Source organism: Aegilops tauschii, chromosome 4 (assembly GCF_002575655.3).
Source record: "Aegilops tauschii subsp. strangulata cultivar AL8/78 chromosome 4, Aet v6.0, whole genome shotgun sequence".
Lineage (NCBI taxonomy): Eukaryota > Viridiplantae > Streptophyta > Magnoliopsida > Poales > Poaceae > Aegilops > Aegilops tauschii.
The window spans coordinates 451,209,464-451,231,247 of record NC_053038.3 but is presented as its reverse complement, the minus strand read 5'-3'; positions in this window follow the sequence as shown (position 1 = coordinate 451,231,247).

Genomic DNA, 21,784 nt, shown 5'->3' with positions numbered 1-21,784 from the left:
TGGGGGAACATCAAGAGATTTGCCACCTGATCTCTATGAGCTATACAAGATAGATCCGGAGGAGGATTACAATCAGCGCAAAACTCGAATCCAATGGATTCGAAGATATTGGGCAGAACAATGGTACAAGTACAGGTTCGTGACCCAGGAATATGCTGAAAAGAATGCCATCAAGCGACCCCGGGGAGACATCTTGTACAAAAATCTTCCACCCAGGTCCAGAACTGAAGCCATTGATCAAGGCTTCTACCCTTGCATGGTCCGTGGACCACAACCTGCTGATGCCGACCCATCTTCGCTGCTATGGTGTCGTGACGACAATTTGTTCAAGCGCAACTTTCAGTTTGCCAAGAACTCGGCAAAAGAGAACAAGAAGTCACGGGGATTAGACTTCAACCCCGGTCCCTCTGCTCCTCGTGCCGATGGCACACGCAACGCTGAACCCAATATTGTTGGGCCCTTCTACAACCTCGAGGGGCTCATCACTCACATCATGGTTCAAGGGATAGCCGTGGATCACTCTGCAGATGACGCTGATTCTGACGAAGCGCCTGCACCACCGAAGCCTAAGAAGCGGAAGAAACCCAAGGCTTCGAAGCCTTCCACTGCACCAAAAGCTTCGCGAGCGAAGCCTCTGGCCACTGCTCCTCCTGCACCAAGTGTGCAGTCTGAAGATCTCTCACGCATCTCCAAGTCTGAGAAGATGAAGAAAAAGCCCATGCACACCACTGGTCAAGCACTGACCCCTGCTGCTGTTCTAAGAAATGAGAACGATGCCATTGATCTGTCGAGTGACGACGATCTTGCTGATGATGCTCTTGAACTGCTGATAAAGAGCAAGCAAGAGGCGGAAATCTTCAATGATTTGCCTCTCTTTGACGTGGATGTGTTGAACAATTTCATTGATGAGTGGTTTGACACCCCCAATCTCAGCTTTGATGATCTGCAACTCCCCATTGGCCTCAGCGTCTCCTTCCATGGAGCCATTGCTCCTGAGCTGGCTCTAGCTCAGAAAATTGTTGAACTGAAGCACAAGATCGACTATGAAAAGGCTCAGTTCAAGAAGCATATGGCCAAGCTCAGTGTGACAGACGTCCAAAACTTCAGGACAATGCTGCATGAGCTCAAGGAGGCGTTTCACAAGAAACGTGACAAAGCCAAAGGCTCTTGAGAGCGAATGAAGCATCTGGCTGCAAAGTGTGTTCAAGCTTACAATGAAGCTGAGAAGCGCAAGGCACTTGGGCGTCCTGGCATCGACCCCAAGATGGCTACCAAGCAGAAGAAGCCTGTTGTGGACCAAGCTGATACATCCAGGCGGGAAGAACCTCGCATTGTCTTCCCCGCTAGTATGACAGGCGTGAAGCCTAAGGTCCCCATAGTGGCTTTAGAGCTTCATAAAACTAGGGCAGCTGAAGCCAAAGCCAGAAAGCGCAAGACCAAGAACACCACTGACGATTCTCCACCTACCAAGAAGCGTAAAACCAAGAAGAAAGATCGGGATGCTCCCACAGAGCCCCTTGTCGTCGAGCCAATTTCTGTTGCCCGTCCTGCATCTGCACAACAAGAGCGTCGTTTAATAGTTCATGAGCCTGCTTCCCCAGAGGCTCCTGAAGCTGAAGACATTCCAGCTGTCAACCCTACCGCAGCTGAAGACATTGGTCACCAAGACAATATAGAAGATGATGAAGTCCTTCCTCAGATCGAGCACAATGTGGTATCATCGCCTGTTCTCACGAACAGCAAACTCATCAGCATTGGTTGTCCATTGACGCCAATCGCTCAGGATGATTCATGGGCTGATCACCCTCAAGACTCCCCCCGTCAAGCAGAAACACCAGCTACTCCCCCAACTCGAGTCACCACTCCGGTGCTTGAAGATGATGACTTTGAGGCCCAACCTACTCCATCTCCACAAGCGTCACCAGCGTTCCGCGGGCTTCGTAAAGGACCAAGGCCACAAGTCACTCTGTCAAGCGTTCCAGAAGGAGAAGAGCACCAATCAGTATCACGCCAAGTATTTCCTGAAGCCTCTCCAACTGTGAACATCTCCGAGTTTGAAGCCAAAGCTGCTGAAGATATTCCGGCTGCATCAGCCGATGAACAAGAAGAGCCAAGAGATGAAGAAGAACGTGTTGCTACACCCCCAACCAACCCTGAAGTTCTTCTCGAGGAGAACGTGACCGACCCTCCAACTACTCGAGTGGAGGTTGATAACATTGAGGCGACCACCAACACCAACACCGAAGCCAATGACGTTGTCATGGCTGACGCTAATGTGGCGCCTGAAGTTAATGTGGTGCCCAAAGTGATTGCACCTGAAGTCAATGCTGCACCTGATGCAAATCTGCAGCCTGAAGTCACTACCACCACCACTGCCACTGCTCCTGTACCGCCTCCAAGGTCACACACCATCGAGCAAGCATTTGATCATGGTCAGTTGGTTACTGTCAGATGACCCATTCTGGTTCCTCCACCTGCTGCTGGTCCACAATTCGACTATCATGTCGAGCACAGGCCTCAGGTCCAGAAGCCTAAGCCAAGACTGCCAAGGTTTCCAGGTACTGCAACTTCACTAGGGTCGTTCAATGCAAATGGCTTCATTGCGCACAACACTTTCTTTGATAGTGCCAAGAACCCCTATTCCAAGCCAAGGATTTCTTCTAATCGGTTCTGGAGCTATCTGCAGCGCATCTACTATTCCTGTGTTCTCTATGATCAAGGGCGCATCTTCCCACATATGCGTCTAGACTGTGAAGCCATTGCTGGACTGCCCTGCCTTGAAGAAGCCCTTGACTGCTTCCGTGATGCTGATCTTCTGAACTTTGTGACTGATAAGGAGCATTGGAATGAAGAGCTTCTGCTACAATTTTATGCTACCCTCCACATTTGCGGCTACAACAGGGATCCGAAGACTTGGGTCCTTGAGTGGATGACAGACAATGTCCATCATGAAGCCAAAGCTTTTGATATCATTGAGCTAACTGGCCTGCCCACTCCAGGTGAACTCTTCGAGCCTGGTTGTCAGCTTCACCGCAATGCATTGGAGAGCATTTTTCAGAAGCCCGAGCCCAACATGAGCCAAATGCTAAGCATGATGAAGCCTCTGCCACGCAACGCTGAATACCCAAGAGAGTTCTTCGTTGAAGACCTAGAGTATCTGCCCTGAACAATCTATCATATCATTAGGCAAACTCTATGGCCCATCAAGGGACATTCTTCTGCAGCAAAGCTTGAAGAAGCGATGAAGACTTTGATCTTTTATATCTTCAATGGCATCAGATTCAATGCTCAAGACTTCTTTATTAGGCAATTGGCTGCATCAGGCTCTGATCTCTTTGGTTTGAAGTTCTACGCTCCATGGGTTATGCGTCTTATCAAGCTTCACTCTGCCGTCAAATATCACCCTTCTGCTCGCAACCATCTGATCTTTTTGCCAGAGGTTGATATGTCAGTTGAAGCCATATACCCAGAGCCTGCCAAGGAGCCCATTTATCTTCACAATGCTGATCACCAAAGCTTCACACAGCCCATTGCAGGAGTCCAGGCAGTCACTCGTGTTTATCCTTTGCCTGGCAATACACGTGGCCCTCATCGTGCCAATACTGAAGCCACTGAGAGCACAATTGCGCAAAGGCCTTGAAAGCAATCTCGTGTCCTCAATGACCGAGAGCTTCTCGTCGCCCTTCATCAGAAACAGGATAAGCATCACTACTGGCTGAAGCGAGAGATGCAAAGCCTCTTGGTGGATGTCAATCGCATTCACAACCTTGCCACCAAGAATGCCTTTGTCACTCATGAAACCTGTCGGACGTCATGGAAGAGTTTGACATTGCTGAGTGCTGAAGTAGATCTTCAAGACGATGGCTTCGCTGAAAGATTCAAGTTTGACTCCACTCCTCCAAGGAATGCTGTCTTGCGTCGCACTCCCTCTCTTGAAGACTCTGACTATTCCTCCTCATCTGCAACTGTGAATGCCAAAGTCATTGATGACCAAGATGATGCTACTTCACCACCTCCAACCTCAGCGCGTGTCGACACTGCACCAAGTTCTTCTGCACCGCCAAACCCCAACGACGACCCTGCAGCTTCACCTACTCCTTCTGGGAACGAGTAGCGGCTCTATGTCTTCAAACCTTTTTGGTCCTTACTGACAAAAGGGGGAGAAGCATATGAGTTGATAGTCTTCAAGCGGGTCCATATGGGCGGTTGCTTTATATTTTGCCTAGTGTTTACAACTCTCGCTTTTGATACATTTGGTTCTTTGAGTTGTAACACTTAAACTTGATGGTCGTCTGCTAAGTTTTCTCCTATTCTGTGATGCGATGATAAATTCCGCATGTGCGATATAAATCCCGCACTAAGTCATATTGCAGACGTCCATTTTTCATTATGCATGTCATTATCTTCGTTATATCAAATCATGCATGATGAATTGTCTTCATAAGTTGAAGAGGATCTCCATAAGTACAACCTGCCATGTGCATTTGCATTCCAAAAGCAAATTACTTATATGCACATCTTCAGGGGGAGCCTTTTGCTACCTATGAAGACAATACCTTTATACTTTACAATTTCACATATTTTTATTCCCGTTGAAAACTTCAACCAGTTTGTCATCAATCACCAAAAAGGGGGAGATTGTAAGTGCATCTAGTGCCACCCCTAGTTGGTTTTGGAGTATTGACGACAAACCTGGTTGAGGACCTAATGTGTTTGTGAGAATTGCAGGATAACACAGGTAGTAGTCCCTCATTGATTCGGTTTACCTACCGGTGATGACCCCTAAAAATGTATGAAGACATTGAAGACAATGGTGGTATGTGAAGATATTCACATTGAAGACTATGACTAGAGAAGGCATCGTGTGAAGACTATGGAGCGCGAAGACTTAGTTGTTTCGTTGTTTCCTTTTCTTCTTTGTTGAGTCATAGGAACCACCGCACTGTTAAGTGGGGTCTCAGTGAACAAAGTCAGAGTGACTGAAGTGATGCTCAACCAAATCCTATGCCTTCGAGCGAAGACAATGAGAGCGAATCTTATCCAGAGCTAGATGAGTTAGCTTTACTTGTAGCCCAAGTCAAGCTGCCGCGTGTGTTTGAAATCTGACCGTTGGAACACATGTCAGTTCCTTAGTGACCCAGGGTCATTTCAGAAAAATCAGGTCGGGTTTCCTAGTGGCTATAAATAGCCCACCCCTACACCATAAATTGGTGGCTGCTCAGAGTTAGTGCACGGCTTTTGTCGTTTGAGAGCAACCCACCTCCAGAGCCTTTGAGAGAGAGAAATCCTTGCGAGGACAAAGCCCAAACACCCAGAGCCAAAGAGTGTTAGGCATCACTGAAGTCTTTCTGTCCGCGTGACCTGAAGACTTGTTACACTTGAGGACTGTGAATCCTCCAGCCGGTTAGGCGCCGCGTTCTGAGCATCCAAGAGTCATTGTGGATCGCCGGTGAACGAAGTCTGTGAAGGTTTGGAAGTCTACCTTGAAGACTTACCAGAGTGATTGGGCGAGGACTGGGTGTCCTTAGCTCAAGGGGAATATTGTGAAGACACGGTCTTCTGAGTTGAATCTCAGCCTCCCTAACCAGACATACAGTTGTCACAGCAACTGGAATTGGTCCAACAAATCTTTGTCCTCACCAAGTGTCTGGTTCTATCCCCTCCCTCTCTTTACTTACAGTTTGTCTTCGTGAAGTCATTGCCTGTTTGCACTACCTGTTTGACTTCACTGTGTGACTACTATTGTTGTTTGGCTTCATACTATCTTCCATCCTAATCTTTACTACCTAGCTGCTATTAGTCTTCGTGCTTTCACTTCATTGAATACTTGACTATGGCTTGCTTAGTGTAGTCTACCCTCCGCTGCATATCAATACGTTCATTTCTATTGTTTGTCTTCGAAACTCTCATGTTTTGAAGACTTTCATAAAAATCGCCTATTCACCCCCCTCTAGTCGATAACTAGCACTTTCACCCCGCCGCCGTCGGCACTGTCAGGGCTTTGCCCCGCAGCGGACCACGACAGCAGCGAGGGAGGGAGGCGGGGAAGGGGGCGCCGGCGGCGGGGCGGATAGGGTTCCCCCCCGTGTCGCCTCAGAGAGGGACGCGGGGGTCGGGGGTTGCTGCGCTGCCGTTTCGCCTTTGGTATGGCTATCTGTCGACTTGCCCGTTGGCAACAGAGAGTGATTGGTTGGGTGGGTCTGGGGAGGGAGTCAGCCTACGATTCCTGTGACAAAGGCAACGGGGACTTGCTGTGGTTAAGTCAGCGAATCCGGTCACAACATGTATACTTTCTATTTCGACGGTAAACACACAGTGCCTGTTTGGTTACTTGAATGGATTTTTGCATCTGTCATTTGTGGTCGCGTTGGGACATGAGCGTCCAAAACCATGTTTCGCACATAGTTTGGTTGTGTGCATTGCACCACTCTGCAGTTTAATGACTGGCGTTTGGTTGGTGGGTTTAAGGTTCTGAACATGTAAAACATGCCGTTTGGTTGTGCACTGCGTGTGATTTAGTCAGCTCTCTCATTGTTGGTGACCTTACCACATATTACACACGGCATTAGAACATCACACCACATGCATATGCAGTATGAATTAAACATACTTGTAATTAAATGGCAGTTCATCCTCCTTGAAACAGGCTTTCGCCCCGCTTTATAAATAAAGCAACACCCGAAGAAGTATAGGGCCGAACAATACAAGATGGTGAGATAGCCTTCTTACAAAGTCGATCTTGAGATACCGGCGCATGCCAAAATGATAGTTCATCCTAGATACTAACAAATAACGGTACAAATTAACAGTCATATGGCTCAATAGGGGAAAGTTCATCGATAGGGGGGAGTCCATCCTCGACTGCTTCTTCTTCCTATTCTGTTGTTGTTGCTATTGCTTCTTTCTCTCCTGCTGCTGTTGTTTGCTTCTTTCTCTCGTGCTGCTGCTTCTTCTTCAAATCCTTATGCTACCTCTATTTGCCCACATTGTCTTAGCTCATTCCAATCTTTTGCTCTTCTAAACTTCATTGTCATGTGCCTTCACACCATGACCGGAGTCAATATCACTGGTTGTCACATGTTCCTCCTCCAGCACAAACTCATCTCAACCCCATTATAGGATCTAGTTAAGCAAAGTGCAATATGCAAGAACAAGACTAACTTGAGCGGGGAAAGGGTGGAATGGCTTCTAATGCAAGATCATCGATTCTTCAGAACTACAGATAGTCTCTAAACCGTAACACTAAGGATGGAGTGTCTGAAATTGAACAATTCTTGCACAGTCATAGGATAGTTCCTAGAAGAGAAATTAGTTAGATGGTACCCGGTTTCCTAAAGGGTGGTAGAACACCAGGCCGACATGCATATTCAGCGCCGGTCCTAAGATTTTATGGGCCCGGGGCAAAACTAAAACCCGGGGCCCCTTAACATAAACATCATGACAATGAAATTATACTTTTGCTAAACATCAATGACATCAACTGATTTTCCTAGACAAAAAGGCGAGGTGGCACCGTCTATGGCACCCCCGCAAGACCTTCAGAATCACTAGTGGCGGGGAGTCAAAGGTTGATAGTTGCGGGTGTCATGCGGTCACTGACGCCGGAGAAGGGGTCACTAGAGTGATGGTTGCAGAGGTGGCGTTCCGACAGTGGAGGAAGAGGCTCGGGTAGACGTGATAGTGCAACATTGATCCAGGGTAGTGGCGGATGGCAGTTCACTCATTAAGAGAGGCCATATCTGACTTGGCGGGATGACAGAAAGGTCGACCCATGCCAAAAAAGAAGAGGACAGCTGAATAATAGCAGGCCAAGAAAATTGCATCAAAGGTTGAACAATGCAAGCCATGCATCATGCACGTACAAATAAATTACTTAATTCGTAAAATAGGTATAGAGAATGATAAATTTATTGGTAATACCTGGTATTACCCGATACTCTCCGAAACCCTTCCGGTCACTACTGCAGGATGCTGCTAACGCGACACTACAATCAGAGACCCTTCGACGAAACTATGTGCGATGCATTAATCGCAAACAGTGATGTAAAAAACCGTCAAAAAAGATGCAAAACGTTTGCGATGGCGGATACATCAAACATGGTTCAGATTATAGTTGCATGTGTGATGCGGGGCATACGATTCAATTCAATGAACTGTTTGCGATGCGGAAAAAGAACAGAAACGGGCAGCCAAATGAAGGCGTGTGCGATATACAACATACAGTTCAGTCGGATTAACTGTTTGTGATGAGGCGGACGAATAGAAACAGGCAGCCAGATGAACGTGTGTGCAATATATGGCATACAATTCAGACGGATGAACTTTTTGCGATTAGGCAATACAACAGAAACGGTCAGCCAGATCAACGTGTCTGCGATTGAAGGCATACACTTCACACGGATGAACTATTTGTGATTAGCCACAACAAACAGAAATAGTTAGATAGATCAACGTGTGTGCGCTAGACAGACATACATTCTAATTAAAAGAAGCATGCGCGTTGGTAATAACGAGCACGCACGGTTGTTGGAACAAGACGTGTGCTGACATCGCCTATTGCGGTGCACCCTACGGTGCAAACGCCACGTACGCGGCCGAGAAAGCGTGCCCATGTTACGCCGTCTGGGAATAGTGTCGCACTTAGAAATTATAGAACCGTCAATAAATTTTGAGCCTGCGTCTCGTCACATTTCAAATTACTACCACACTATATTAATTGCAAACCTGTTCACACCGATCAAAACCTAAACTGTTTCCCACTTAGGAGCGTATTAGTACTCGGTTATAAATACTACTACTCGAAGATGGTTGCACATTCCTCCTCAACTCCTCATCCACAAAAACAAACAAGTCATTCATCATCGTTCCCTTGCGTCCACCATGGCCAGCGTGAGTTCTGGTTCGAGAGATTACTATCAGGGAGAGGCGAGCATGGAAGCGGAAGCACGGGAGATGTCCTGCTTCGCCGCAAAAGCAGCCGGCATGTCTCGCCGCGCGGCCATAGCAGCACAGAGGTCCCGCCGCGCCGTCGATGCAGCAGACTGGTCCGGCCGCGCCGCATAAGCAGCAGAGATGTTCTGCCGCGCCACGAATGCAGTAGAGATGTCCTCCCGCATCGCGGCGACCTGGGAAAATGTTTCACGGGCAGGCGAGGACTCTCACATGTGCATGCGTGCTATGCTCGATGACCTGATGGGTCGGATCTCCGACTGGATGAAGCAGCAGGACGAGATGAATGCCTCATTTGAAAATGCTACCAGCGTCATCCGAGGACTAGGGGAGGACATTGCGAAGCTCCGCACCGAGCGCGACCTGCTGAGGGCGAAGATCGCCGGAATGATGAAGCAACACGAGGAGACCACTGCCTTGTTGCAGGGGACCGGCATCATCGTCAAGAAACTTATGGACGAGAATGCCATGCTTCTCATCGAGCACCAAGGGCTGGTGGAGGAATTCATGGATGCTCTCAAGCAGCGTCTTGAGGACAGGAAAGAGCTCATCGACTCTCGCCGTGGGAACTAGTCTCCACGGCCTGTAGCAACACATCAAGAAAGTAGAGATCAGCGAGCCAGATCGTTGTCTTCCTTCTTCTTTTGCCCTTGTGTATTTCGGGCGTTGCCGCATGTGGTTTTTTAATCCTCTTCCTAAATATGTAAGACAATTATTATCCATTGTCATCGTCCTTATATTCATTAGTCTTGCTATAAGTCACAAACGATGCTATATAGGTCCGTCGGATCTTACATCAAGATCCGTGCAAAACTTTCTTTCCAGATTTTCTTTTTTCTATCTTAATCTCAGTCGAGTGAGACACAGCCACGCCATGAAACAGGGGCTCGGGCGCCATTAATGGAGACGTTGGGAGGGAGGTGGGCAGCGGATAGAGGTCAAAGGGTTCTCCTCTCGATGAGCATGCGCAGGAGTCTGATCGCGTGCCTCCCGTACTCAAATAGCTACCCCACACGACACCTCCTAGCCAATAAAAAGGGGACAACACTTGTTCCATAATACTTGTGTTTCCGATTTGTAACATGACAACACTTGTTCCAAAATGACTTTGTTGATTGTTAATGTGTGCGCCTTCATAAATCAGACAAAAAATTTACCACATCATGTTGGTCTCATGTCATGACACCATGCCAAGTTTCATGATTTTAAGGCGAGTTTTTGATTTACGGGAATTTTAAAACCAAGTTTCTTGATGTTTCCGGCCGAGCCAAGACGCCCAGATGTTTGAATTCCATTCCCACTTCTTGCATGGGACCTAGAAATTCGCCCAAGTACACATAAATGATTTTTCAACTAACTTTGGCGCATTGGAGCATGCGCTTGTAGTTCAAATTTGAATTACGTGCATTAAATGCCTGGAAATTCAATTAATGTATAAAAAAGGCCAAACGAACCCGGAATAATTCCAAAATTTAGCACGAAACTCCTATTTGGTCTAAGCTGCCTGTGTCAAAAAATCAAGGCGGGAGAAGGCAGTGTATGTCGTTTCGCGCACAGAGGTGACACGTTCCCTCTCAGAACCACGAGCCTTCTTGAGAGAAGCTCCGGTTTGCAAGAAGCTTATAACAAAGCTTGTCCCAATTCGGCCAAAAAATTTACCACCGCATGTTGGTGCCATGTCATGACACCATGCCAAGTTTCATGATTTTCATGCGTGTTTTGGATTTACAGGAATTAAAAAACCAAGTTTCTCAATATTTTCGCCCGAGTCACGACGCCCAGATGTTTGAATTTCATTCCCATTTCTTGCATGGGACCTAGAAATTCACCCAAGGACACCCATGTGAGTTTTCAACCAACTTTGGTGCACTGGAGCATGTGCTTGTAGTTCAAAATTGAATTATGCACACTAAATGCCCAGAAAGTCAATTAATGTATAAAAAAGGCCAAACGAACCCGGAATAATTCCAAATTTTAACACGGCACTCATATGGTGCTATGTTGCCTCTATAAAAAATCAAGGGGGGAGGCAGCATATATCGTTTCGCACACAAAGGTGACATGTTCCCCCTCGGGAACCACGAGTCTTCTTCAGAGAAGCTCCGGTTTGCAAGAAGCTTATACCAAAACTTGTCCAAATTCGGCCAATTTTTTTACCACAACATGTTGGTGCCATGAAATGACACCATGCCAAGTTTCATGACTTTCAGGCGAGTTTTGAATTTACAGGAATTTAAAAAACCAAGTTTCTCAATGTTATTGGCCGAGCCACGACGCCTAGATATTTGAATTTCATTCCCATTTCTTGCATGGGACCTAGAAATTCACCCAAGGACACACATGTGATTTTTCAACCAACCTTGGTGCACTGGAGCATGTGCTTGTAGTTCAAATTTGAATTATTCACATTAAATGCCCAGAAACTCAATTAATGCATAAAAAGGGCCAAACGAACCTGGAATAATTCCAAATTTAAACACGACACTCATATAGTTCTATGTTTGCTTTGTAAAAAAAATCAAGAGGGGGGCAGCGTATATCGTTTCGCACACAAAGGTGACACGTTCCCTCTCGAAACCACACACCTTCTTGAGAGAAGCTACAATTTGCAAGAAGCTTATGCCAAAACTTGTCCTAATTCGGCCAAATTTTTTACCACAACATGTTGGTGCCATGAATTGACACCATGCCAATTTTCATGATTTTCAGGCGAGTTTGGGAGTTAGAAGAATTTAAAAACCAAGTTTCTCAATGTTTCCGGCCGAGCCACGACGCCCAGATGTTTGAATTTCATTCCCATTCTTGCATGGGACCTATAAATTCACCCAAAGACACACATGTGATTTTTCAACAAACATTGGTGCACTGGAGCATGTGCTTGTAGTTCAAATTTGAATTATGCACATTAAATGCCTAGAAACTCAATTAATGCATAAAAATGGCAAACGGACCTGGAATAATTCCAAATTTTAACATGACACTCATGTAGTTGCATGTTCACTATAGATAAATGTTCTAGCAATTCAAACACCATCCTTTCCCTCCGTAACACCATTTGTCTTTCAAAACATAATGAAAAAACCAGGTATACCACAAACAGTTTACTAGTTTACAAACAATTTACCGCCAGATCTTGGAGGAGCACCTCATCTTCGAGGCCACCGTCGACACCGCCATGCGGTTGTCTACTTTAAAATACAGTTCATGCTATTTTCTCGAGGCCACCGCCAGTGCCTCCTAGTGATTTGTCCTCTGTAATGTTAATGTGCAATCTGATGTTCAGTTAATAGTTTGGTCCTCTGAAATGTAATGTTCAGTTAACAGTTTGGTCCTCTGAAATGTAATGTTCAGTTAACAGTTTGGTCCAACAATTGCTACATTTCGTAGTACTGTTCTCAAGCATTCTTTGTTTCGTTAACTGTCTTATCTTCTAGTACATGTTTCTATTCTGCAATGTCGTGCTTAGTTAACTGTTTTGGTTCATTTGGTCTGCTGTCCATTTAACTGTTTGGTTCAATTCTGTAATTTGATTTTCATTTGTTGTGGGTACAATTTTGTATTATTATGCATGTGAGAAATAAATCAAATTTGGCTGTACTCAATACATACTCTACTGATAGTATGGCAACTCTCAGTCAAGATCTTCCTTATATGTGTTGCAGGGAAACAATGGGAGACACTACGGTTTACCATCGAGGTGTGCTCATGCATGGTCGTTTCGCTAATAGCACATTATTGTGCAGTTGTAGGAATCATTCTAATATTTAGGTTTCTTACAATTTGGTCTTGCACATGTAGGTCCTGCTGTCAGAGGCTTAGACCCACTATTCGACCCATTTTGCATATGGGGAAATGAGATGTCCATGAATATCAGTCAAGTCAAGAAACTCAGAAAGATTGTTAGGATGAAGAAACTTGCGACGAATAATAGCAAGATCTTTGTTTGCACAATGAAGAAGACACCAGTCAACTATAGGATGGTACTAACTATTTTACCTTATTTTTACCCCTTGCGCCATTTCAAAATTTATAACAACGATTTATGCATATCTTTGTTTTCAGTACTTTTCAAAGCAGTTCACCTATCATTACCTCTCAAGCCACCTACATGGTTAAGAGGCGAGGAAGGTATTCATTCAACACCCACGGTACAATATTGAAGTCTTCCTGAAGAGGACGAAGGTTGGGCGGGCAATTATCCATAGCCACTGGCCTAAAGTTGCAAGGACGTTCAACATCACTGAAGGCTCAATATTCGCCTTCCGCTTCTGCAGTTTCCTAGATGAGATTCATCTGTTTTTTTACTGTGTATGATGCTACTTTTCCAAAGGTTTTCAATGTTGCATGTGAAACTTGGTGCTGTTGTGTAATGGCGTAGCTAGCTATATCCCTCTTTGGTGTAACTGAGTGCTGAAGCTATCTGATGTAATTCGATCATAAAATCCTTGTTGCCGTTATACGGATATGAAATATCTGGTGTGTTTTATAAGAAATGTCAATTTGATTACTACATGGATTACCAATATTAGGCTAATTACCCTGCCTATTGGGGTTTTCTATTGCAGACGGTTACTCAGACAACACCGTGGGCGATGAACTCAAATAACCCACACGGTTTCTAGAAAGTAGGCGTGTTGGATCAACTAACAATCACAAACGGCTTCCGGTAAAGAATTGTTTGCGTTAGGCCACCTTGCACAAACGTTTCCACACACAAAACTGTATGCGATATACATACAAACGGAATTTTTTTTGGGTTCACTGTGTGGGATATACATACGAACGGAACGATTGGGCTTCGATGCCTCGCCCGATCACACACGAGCTCATTTTGCCCCTGCCTGTGTGGCCGGAGGGCCTATCCCCGATGATTTCTGGGTCGTGTGGGAAGGACCCCCCTATCGCACACACTCACTAGGCAATGGTTTAAAACTCCGTCGAGGAAAGGGGGTAAAAACCGTTTGTATAGCATGTCTCTGCACCAGTGGGTGACCCCGAAACGCTTTCGGATCCTCTCGAAACTATTCTGAATATTAATGAAACAATTCTACAAATATGTTCTCATCACTGCCGTCCTACTAACACTTAGCAGATTGTGATTGCCTTAACCTTGTGACCCCGTAGGTTCGGTAAATCATAGACATGAACAAAACCGTTCGTTGAATGACCGATAGCGGAACTGTGGACGTCCATATCGATCCCTATGAGCACACGAATGATATTCGAGTGAACCTTTGGTTATCATGTGATGTTCCCTTTGCTTCATGATACTTCACAAAACCCAGGATGCATCGGTATCCTCCTGAGTCATCACATGCTCACTATACCATTATCCTCGTTACCGGTTTTGTTCTCGTTTCTCATTATCGTGTTCCCGGCATCCCCATGACAAAGTCACCTTTGTCTGGACAGACGATGATGGATGCCTTCATACCAAGAGGGCCCTAATAATATCTCTCCATCGTCAGAGGAGCAAATCACACTCTTGAGCTATCTAGTCCCTTGTCAAACTTTCCGATGAACATGTAAGTTGTCATTATGATCACCATGTTATAGGTGATGTTTGAGAAACCTAGAGCCCAACGTATAGTAAGAAGTGACTACAATACTCTCATGGTCTAAGGAGCAAAATCACACGTTAACACTCCGTGTTATTATAATTGATTACAAACGATATTAACTCGATTCATAGCAGACAAGATCGGGCCGATTCAATATGATCATTCTTCCAACGTCATAGTCTCAATGTTCTTTTAGTACTATCATTACACTTAACGATATCCTAAGATCCGAAGAACGTGATCACCAACAACACTTGAGCTAGTCCTAGAGGCAAGACAAGGAACCTTTTATTTAACCGTTTGTCATTCCACACGTGCATATGAGTTTTCCACCGAATCAAATATTCCAGGATCATAGCAGTTATAGCATAGAATATAAACTCTTTAATTATGAATACGAAAATATAATAATACAAATATTATTGCCTCTGGTCATATTTCCAACATGTATGCTATGTTCTTGAGAGAGATGCCTCTAGTGAAAACTACGGTCTCCGGGTCTATTCACCATATTTACTAAAACCCTAAAAGGCCCACTGCAATTTACTTTCTTTTATTTTCTTTTGCAATTTATATATCTATCACTATCAAAATTAATCCTTGCAATTAACGAGTACAAGGGGATCGACAACCCTCTTGCCCGCGTTGGGTGCAAGTATTTTGTTTGTGTGTGTATAAGCACTATCGACCTTTGTGTGCGTGAATCTCCTACTTGTTCGATAAACCTTGGTTCTCTACTGAGGGAAATATTATCTGCTACTATATTGCTTCTCCCTTCCTCTTTGGGAAAAACCCAATGCAGCTCACAAGTAGCAGAAAGAATTTCTAACCCCGTTGCCGAGGAGATTTCATCGAACAAAGTAAGTTCCCTTCACACACATTATCATTTACTTGTTCTACTTTTATTTGCCTTTATTTACTTTTATTAGTCTCGTTAAAAAAAATCAAAACCATAAAAATATTTTTTTGCTTGCTTGCTTTAATTGTCACTATGTCTCAAGAAAACACCGCTAGAGATCCTATTGATGATGAACTTTATGTTTTAAATGATGACCTTTATGGGGATGATTCAGATTTTGAAATTGTGAATGTTAAAATCACCATACAAAGCCCTTTTAATTACTTGAGCTCACCTACCAGAAAAATTGAGTATGAGAATAGAGAACTTTTGAGGAAAGTTTTTGAAGACTTGGTTCAAAAGGATTTGGAATCCAAAGATGACAACACTTGAAACTATGCATTATGCCTAGCTAGGGGGCATAAAACAATAGTGCTTGTTGGGAGGCAACCCAATAGTTATCTTATTTGCAATTTTTAATTTCTGTTTTGGTGTGATGACAGGATTATTGCTACTATAATGATTGTGTTTTTATCTTTTAATTACTGTTTGTGCCAAGTAAAGCCTTTGGGATGATTTGGATGATAGTTGGATTGATTCTATGAAAAAATAGAAACTTTTGAGCCCAGTGCAGGAATTTATTATTTTTACTGGAATGTGATATTGGCCTGAAATTTTTACACAGTATTAAGATACAAATTTTCTTCCTAATTTTTTTCAGAATTTTTGTAGTTACATAAGTATGGTTTTAGTTCAGATCATTAGAAACTGTTCTGCTTTAGACATATTCTGTTTTTATTGCATAGTGTGCTTATTTTAATGATGCGATGGATTATATTGGGGGTATAAGTCATGTAGAAGTTTGAATATAGTAGGTATTATGCAAGAACAACTATTAATCAATATATAACAGTACCTAAGTCTATGGTTTACCGATTGTACTAACGGATCTCATGACGTTTCTGTTGAGTCTTGTGGGCTGGAGTTTTCAAGTTTTGGGTGAGATCACGATGAATGAAGGAATAAGTGTTAGGACCGAGAGTATATCAACCAGAGGGGGGTGATTGGGAGATTCAAATTTTCTTTTGAGGGATTTGAATCTTAACCCAATTCCAGCAGCGGAATGGAGTATCGAAGGAAATATGCTAAATCAATCTTCTTCGTCAGAAGCATATTCTTTGAGAAAAGTATTGACAATAGTATGAGCTTGATAGATCACAGGTTTAACAATAATGAGGGTTATGCAACAAGCAAATAGATGTAACAGGACAAGACACAACATAACAGAGACTGAATAAAATGCTACTTACAGATTTCACAAGCAAAACAAAGGTACATGATGGTAACGAATGAATATAGGTGATGACAAAGAACAGGGAAGAGCACAGTCACATGGTATGAAGAACACAGTATAGACTGATCAAGTAATCTATCGACACAGAGCACGAATAATAACTACTGAAGGTAATGCAGTAGAATAGATATAACTAGTGGTGCTCGATGGCGACAGAGAGATTTGGTAGACTAGTTCACCCTTCTGCCAAAGGGCTACGTCTGGTTGGAGGGGTTGTGACTTAACACGGAAGATAAACTCTCTTTGCCCTATTCTCCTTCAACACAGAGCTGATCAAAATCAGGTTGATTTCACTCGTGGTAGATCCTTGTCGGCGATCTCCAAACCTTCGGTGGACCTTCGCGAACCACAATCACTCTTCGTTGCTGAAGATCAGGCTCAGTGAAGACAACAACTCTTCATCACTCGAAGCCGAAACCTATCCTTCTAGAGAGCACGCAACTCTCAAGAGTAATAGGTACAAGAACTCTCACTCGGAACTACTGTGATGCTAAACCACTGTCTAAGCTTGGGCTCTTGGTTTTTCTCTCGGTGGATCTTAATTCAAATCACTCGAAGAGGGGTTGCTCAAATCAATCTTCTCAGAAATCTCAACCGGAGCAGCCAACAGACAACGTTGGAGCGGGGTGGCTATTTATAGCCACAACCTTCGTGAAGGGAAATGACCAAATTAGACATTGGGCTCAGCCAATGGCCGAACGACACGATTCCAACGGTCGGATTCGAGCACAACAGTAACATTTCTTGCGGAGCAAGAAATGCTAACTCCTCGGTCCGAGGCAAGTCTCTCAAAGCAAAGAAGATCACAGTCTCTTGCTGGCAAGTATTTGCTCGGAGCACAAAGAGATTCTCTCGCAACTTTCATAGGTTTTGGCTAAGCATCACAGCGGATCTAAGCATCGAGAACCTATACCCCTCTTAATAGTACGGAGGCCCTATGACTCAAATGAATGAAAGAAGAAAACTAAATGAATGCTACATCTTCACTTAATCTTCGACTTTCATCGCTGCAACCAATTTCTTCGGACGCCAGTACCGAAACAAAAGTTTCGCTTCAGCAGTAAACCTTCGAGGGGTCGATTTCTTATCACTTCAAAAAATATAGCTCGTTCTTCTCTGCAACGCAGATGTACTTCGGTGAAGTTCCTCAAACTCAGCAGCGGAGATAGCATATTCTTCGGTTGTGTATGGACTTTTTCGCTGTGTATGCACTAGCAAACAAATTAGTCCATACCTGTTTCTGTCAACAATCTCCAAAACACAAGGTAGGCAGATATTGCACCAACAATAAGGGACAGGAAGACCCTAAGCTTGGGGATGCCCAAGGCACCCAAGGTAATATTCAAGGAATACCCAAGAGTCTAAGCTTGGGGATGCTTGATACGTCTCAACGTATCTATAATTTTTGATTATTCCATGCTGTTATATTATCATTCTTGGATGTTTTACAATCATTTTATAGCAACTTTATATCATTTTTTAGGACTAACCTATTGACATAGTGCCCAGTGCCAGCTGCTGTTTTTTGCTTGTTTATTACTTCACAGAAAATCAATACCAAACGAAGTCCAAATGCAGCGAAACTTTTTGGAGATTTTTCTGGACCAGAAGACACACGATGGGACAAAGAAGTACTAGAGGGGGCTCTGAGGGGAGCACAACCCACCTGGGCACGTCTGGGGGCCCAGGCGCCCCCTGGTTGGTTGTGCCCACCTCGGCCGCCTCCCGCACCGCCTCTTTGCTCTATAAATACCCCGAAAATCCAAAAACCTCAGGGGAGTCGACAAAACACAATTCCAGCTGTCGCAAGTTCCAAAAACACCAGATCCAATCTAGACACCATCACGGTGGGGTTCATCATCCTCATTGGTGCCTCTCCGATGATGCGTGAGTAGTTCATTGTAGACCTTCGGTGTTTGTAGTTAGTAGCTAGATGGCTTCCTCTCTCTCTTAATTCTCAATACAAGGGTCTCTTGGAGATCTATTAGATGTAACTCTTTTTGCGGTGTGTTTGTTGGGATACGATGAACTTTGAGTTTATGATCAGATCTATTTTATCCATGAAAGTTATTTGAGTTTTGATATCTTATATGCATGGTTGCTTATAGCCTCGTATTTCTTCTTCAAATCTTTGGTTTAGTTAGGCCAACTAGATCGATTTTCTTGCCATGAGAAGAGGTGCTTTGTGATGGGTTCGATCTTACGGTGCTCAATCGCAGTGACAGAAGGGGACATGACATGTATGTATCATTGCTATTAAGGATAACAAGATGGGGTCTATTCCTACATGAATAGATCTTGTCTACATCATGCTATCGTTCTTATTGCATTACTCCGTTTCTCCATGAACTTAATACACTAGATGCACGCTGGATAGCGGTCGATGTGTGGAGTAATAGTAGTAGATGCAGGCAGGAGTCAGTCTACTAATCTTGGACGTGATGCCTATATAATGATCATTGCCTGGATATTGTCATAATTATTTGAAGTTCTATCAATTGCCCAACAGTAATTTGTTTACCCACCGTATGCTATTTTTCTCGAGAGAAGCCACCAGTGAAATCTACGGCCCCAGATCTATTCTTTATCATATTTGCCTTCGAGATCTATTTTTATTTTCTTTTATTTTCAGATCTATTATTCCAAAAAGCCAAAATACCTTGCTGCACTTTTTATCTGCATCTTTTATTTCGCATTTTATCGAGATCTATTTATCCAATCTATCACAATTTTATCCCATCAACTTGCCAATTTCCTACGCCGTTACCCGTAAGAGGGATTGACAACCCCTCGTAACCGTCCGGTTGCAAGTATTTGTTCTTTGTGTGCAGGTATCATTTACATGGTGTTGCTTGGTTTTCCTACTAGATTGATACCTTGGTTTCATAACTGAGGGAAATACCTACCGTAGCTGTGCTGCATCATCCCTTCCTCTTTGGGGAAATACGAACATAGTTCAAGCCGCATCAAAAGGAATTTCTGGCATCGTTGCCTGGGAGACATCATCAACATCTATCAGGTTCCTAATCACAAATCTCATCTCCTTGCAATTTACATTATTTGCCATTTGCCTCTCGTTTTCATCTCCCTCTGTTCACAAAATTTGCTATTTTATTCGCTCTCTTTTTCATTCGCCGTTTTCTCGTCAGATCTCTTATTTGCTTGAACGTGTCATCATGAGTAACTTTGGTATGGCAGAAACAGATGATGGCCTAACTCCTAAAATTGGACGATCTGGCAATCTGGATGCCAAAACTTTTGTTTTGGGGCAAGGGAACGTTATGGGAAAAGAACATATACAAGAATTTTCCAATTTTGTTGGAATTTGACTCTTGATGATGCTCCTATACTTAAAAGCACTAAAACTTATGCGGAAGCTATTTTAGCACTAGTTCTGAAACTTGAAAATAGATTTATCCGTACCCATCCTGCCTTGCAAAGTTTGCTTTATGAGCTACCCGTTATAAAGGATCCTAAGGCTAAAATGCTAGCTACCCTTGTTCTTATGAATGAATTTGACTACATAGTATGGGAAGCTAGGGATTTGTTTTTGAATTTTATGGGATGATCCATGAAAAACTGGTGATAAACGAGATCCTTTATAATAGTGATTATATGTTGAGACATTTGTTTGGAAATAATCAAAAAAAAATATGACAATCTTAAAAAGGAAATCCCCGTTTTAGATATAATCCAATAAGTTTTTAATGATGTTAATCAACACTATTCTTGGATTGTTGCCGGAAATCAAAGGGGATACATAGACGGGCAACTTGATTATGCTAAAATTTCTATGGATAATGTGTTTCAAGTTATTTTCGCAAAACCTACTGATAAGAACACATATATGGAGAATAAGAAGAAAGATAATACTTAGATCTTTGCATTATGCCTAGCTAGGGGCATAAAACGATAGCGCTTGTTGGGAGGCAACCCAGTGAATAAAATTTATTTTTGTCTTTTTCTTTCTGTTCTTGAGTGTTTGCACAATTATGCTACTGTTATTATTGTGTTTTTATGTTTTAATTAGTGTTTGTGCCCAGCAAAGCCTTTGGGATCATCTTGGGTGATAGTTGCGCTTGTTGAAAAATAGGAACTTTGTGCGCCAGTTACAGAATTATTACAAATCACAGAAGCGCGATAAAGTCCTGATTTGTGTACACAAGATTGATATACAAATTGCCACGTTTTCCTAATTTTTCAGAATTTTTGGAGTTACAGAAGTATTCGAAGTTTTCAGATTGCTACAGACTGTTCTGTTTTTTGACAGATTCTGTTTTCTTTGCATTGTGTGCTTATTTTGATGAATCTATGGTTTGTATTGGAGGGTATAAGCCATGGTAAAGTTGGAATATAGTCGATATAATGCAAAAATAAAATATGAATGGGTTTGCAACAATACTTAGAGTAGTAACTTGCTTTGTTGTACTAACGGATCTCACAAAGGTTTTGTTGAGTTTTGTGTGACTGAAGTTTTCAATTTTTGGGTGAGATCACGATGGATGAAGGAATTAGGAGTAAGAAGAGCCTAAGCTTGGGGATGCCCCATGGCACCCCAAGTTATTATCCAAAGAGGAAGAAGCAACTAAGCTTGGGGATGCCCCGAGTGGCATCCCCTCTTTGTTCTAACGACCATCGGTATTTTCCCGGAGCTATATTTTATTCGTCACATATCATGAGTTTTGCTTGGAGCGTCTTGTATTATATGAGTCTTTGCTTGTTTTGGTTTTTAGTTGTGTCATCTATCCTTGCTGAACACACCTATTGAGAGAGCCAAATTATACTCTGATTTGTTAGAATTGCTCTATGTGCTTCACTTAATTTTTTTGAGCTATGGAATTGCTCTAGTGCTTCACTTATATCTTTTTGAGCACGGTGTACTTTATTATTTTTGAAGAAATGCTCTCATGCTTCACTTAAATTTATTTGAGAGTAAGTAAATTTTGAAGAAATTCTCTCATGCTTCACTTATATTATTTTGAGAAGAAAAAATTTATGCTCATATTCTTCCCTTAGATTTGTTTGAGCTATTAAAAGCAACATATGAAACTAGTCCCAAAGTGATAGATATTCAAGAGGGAT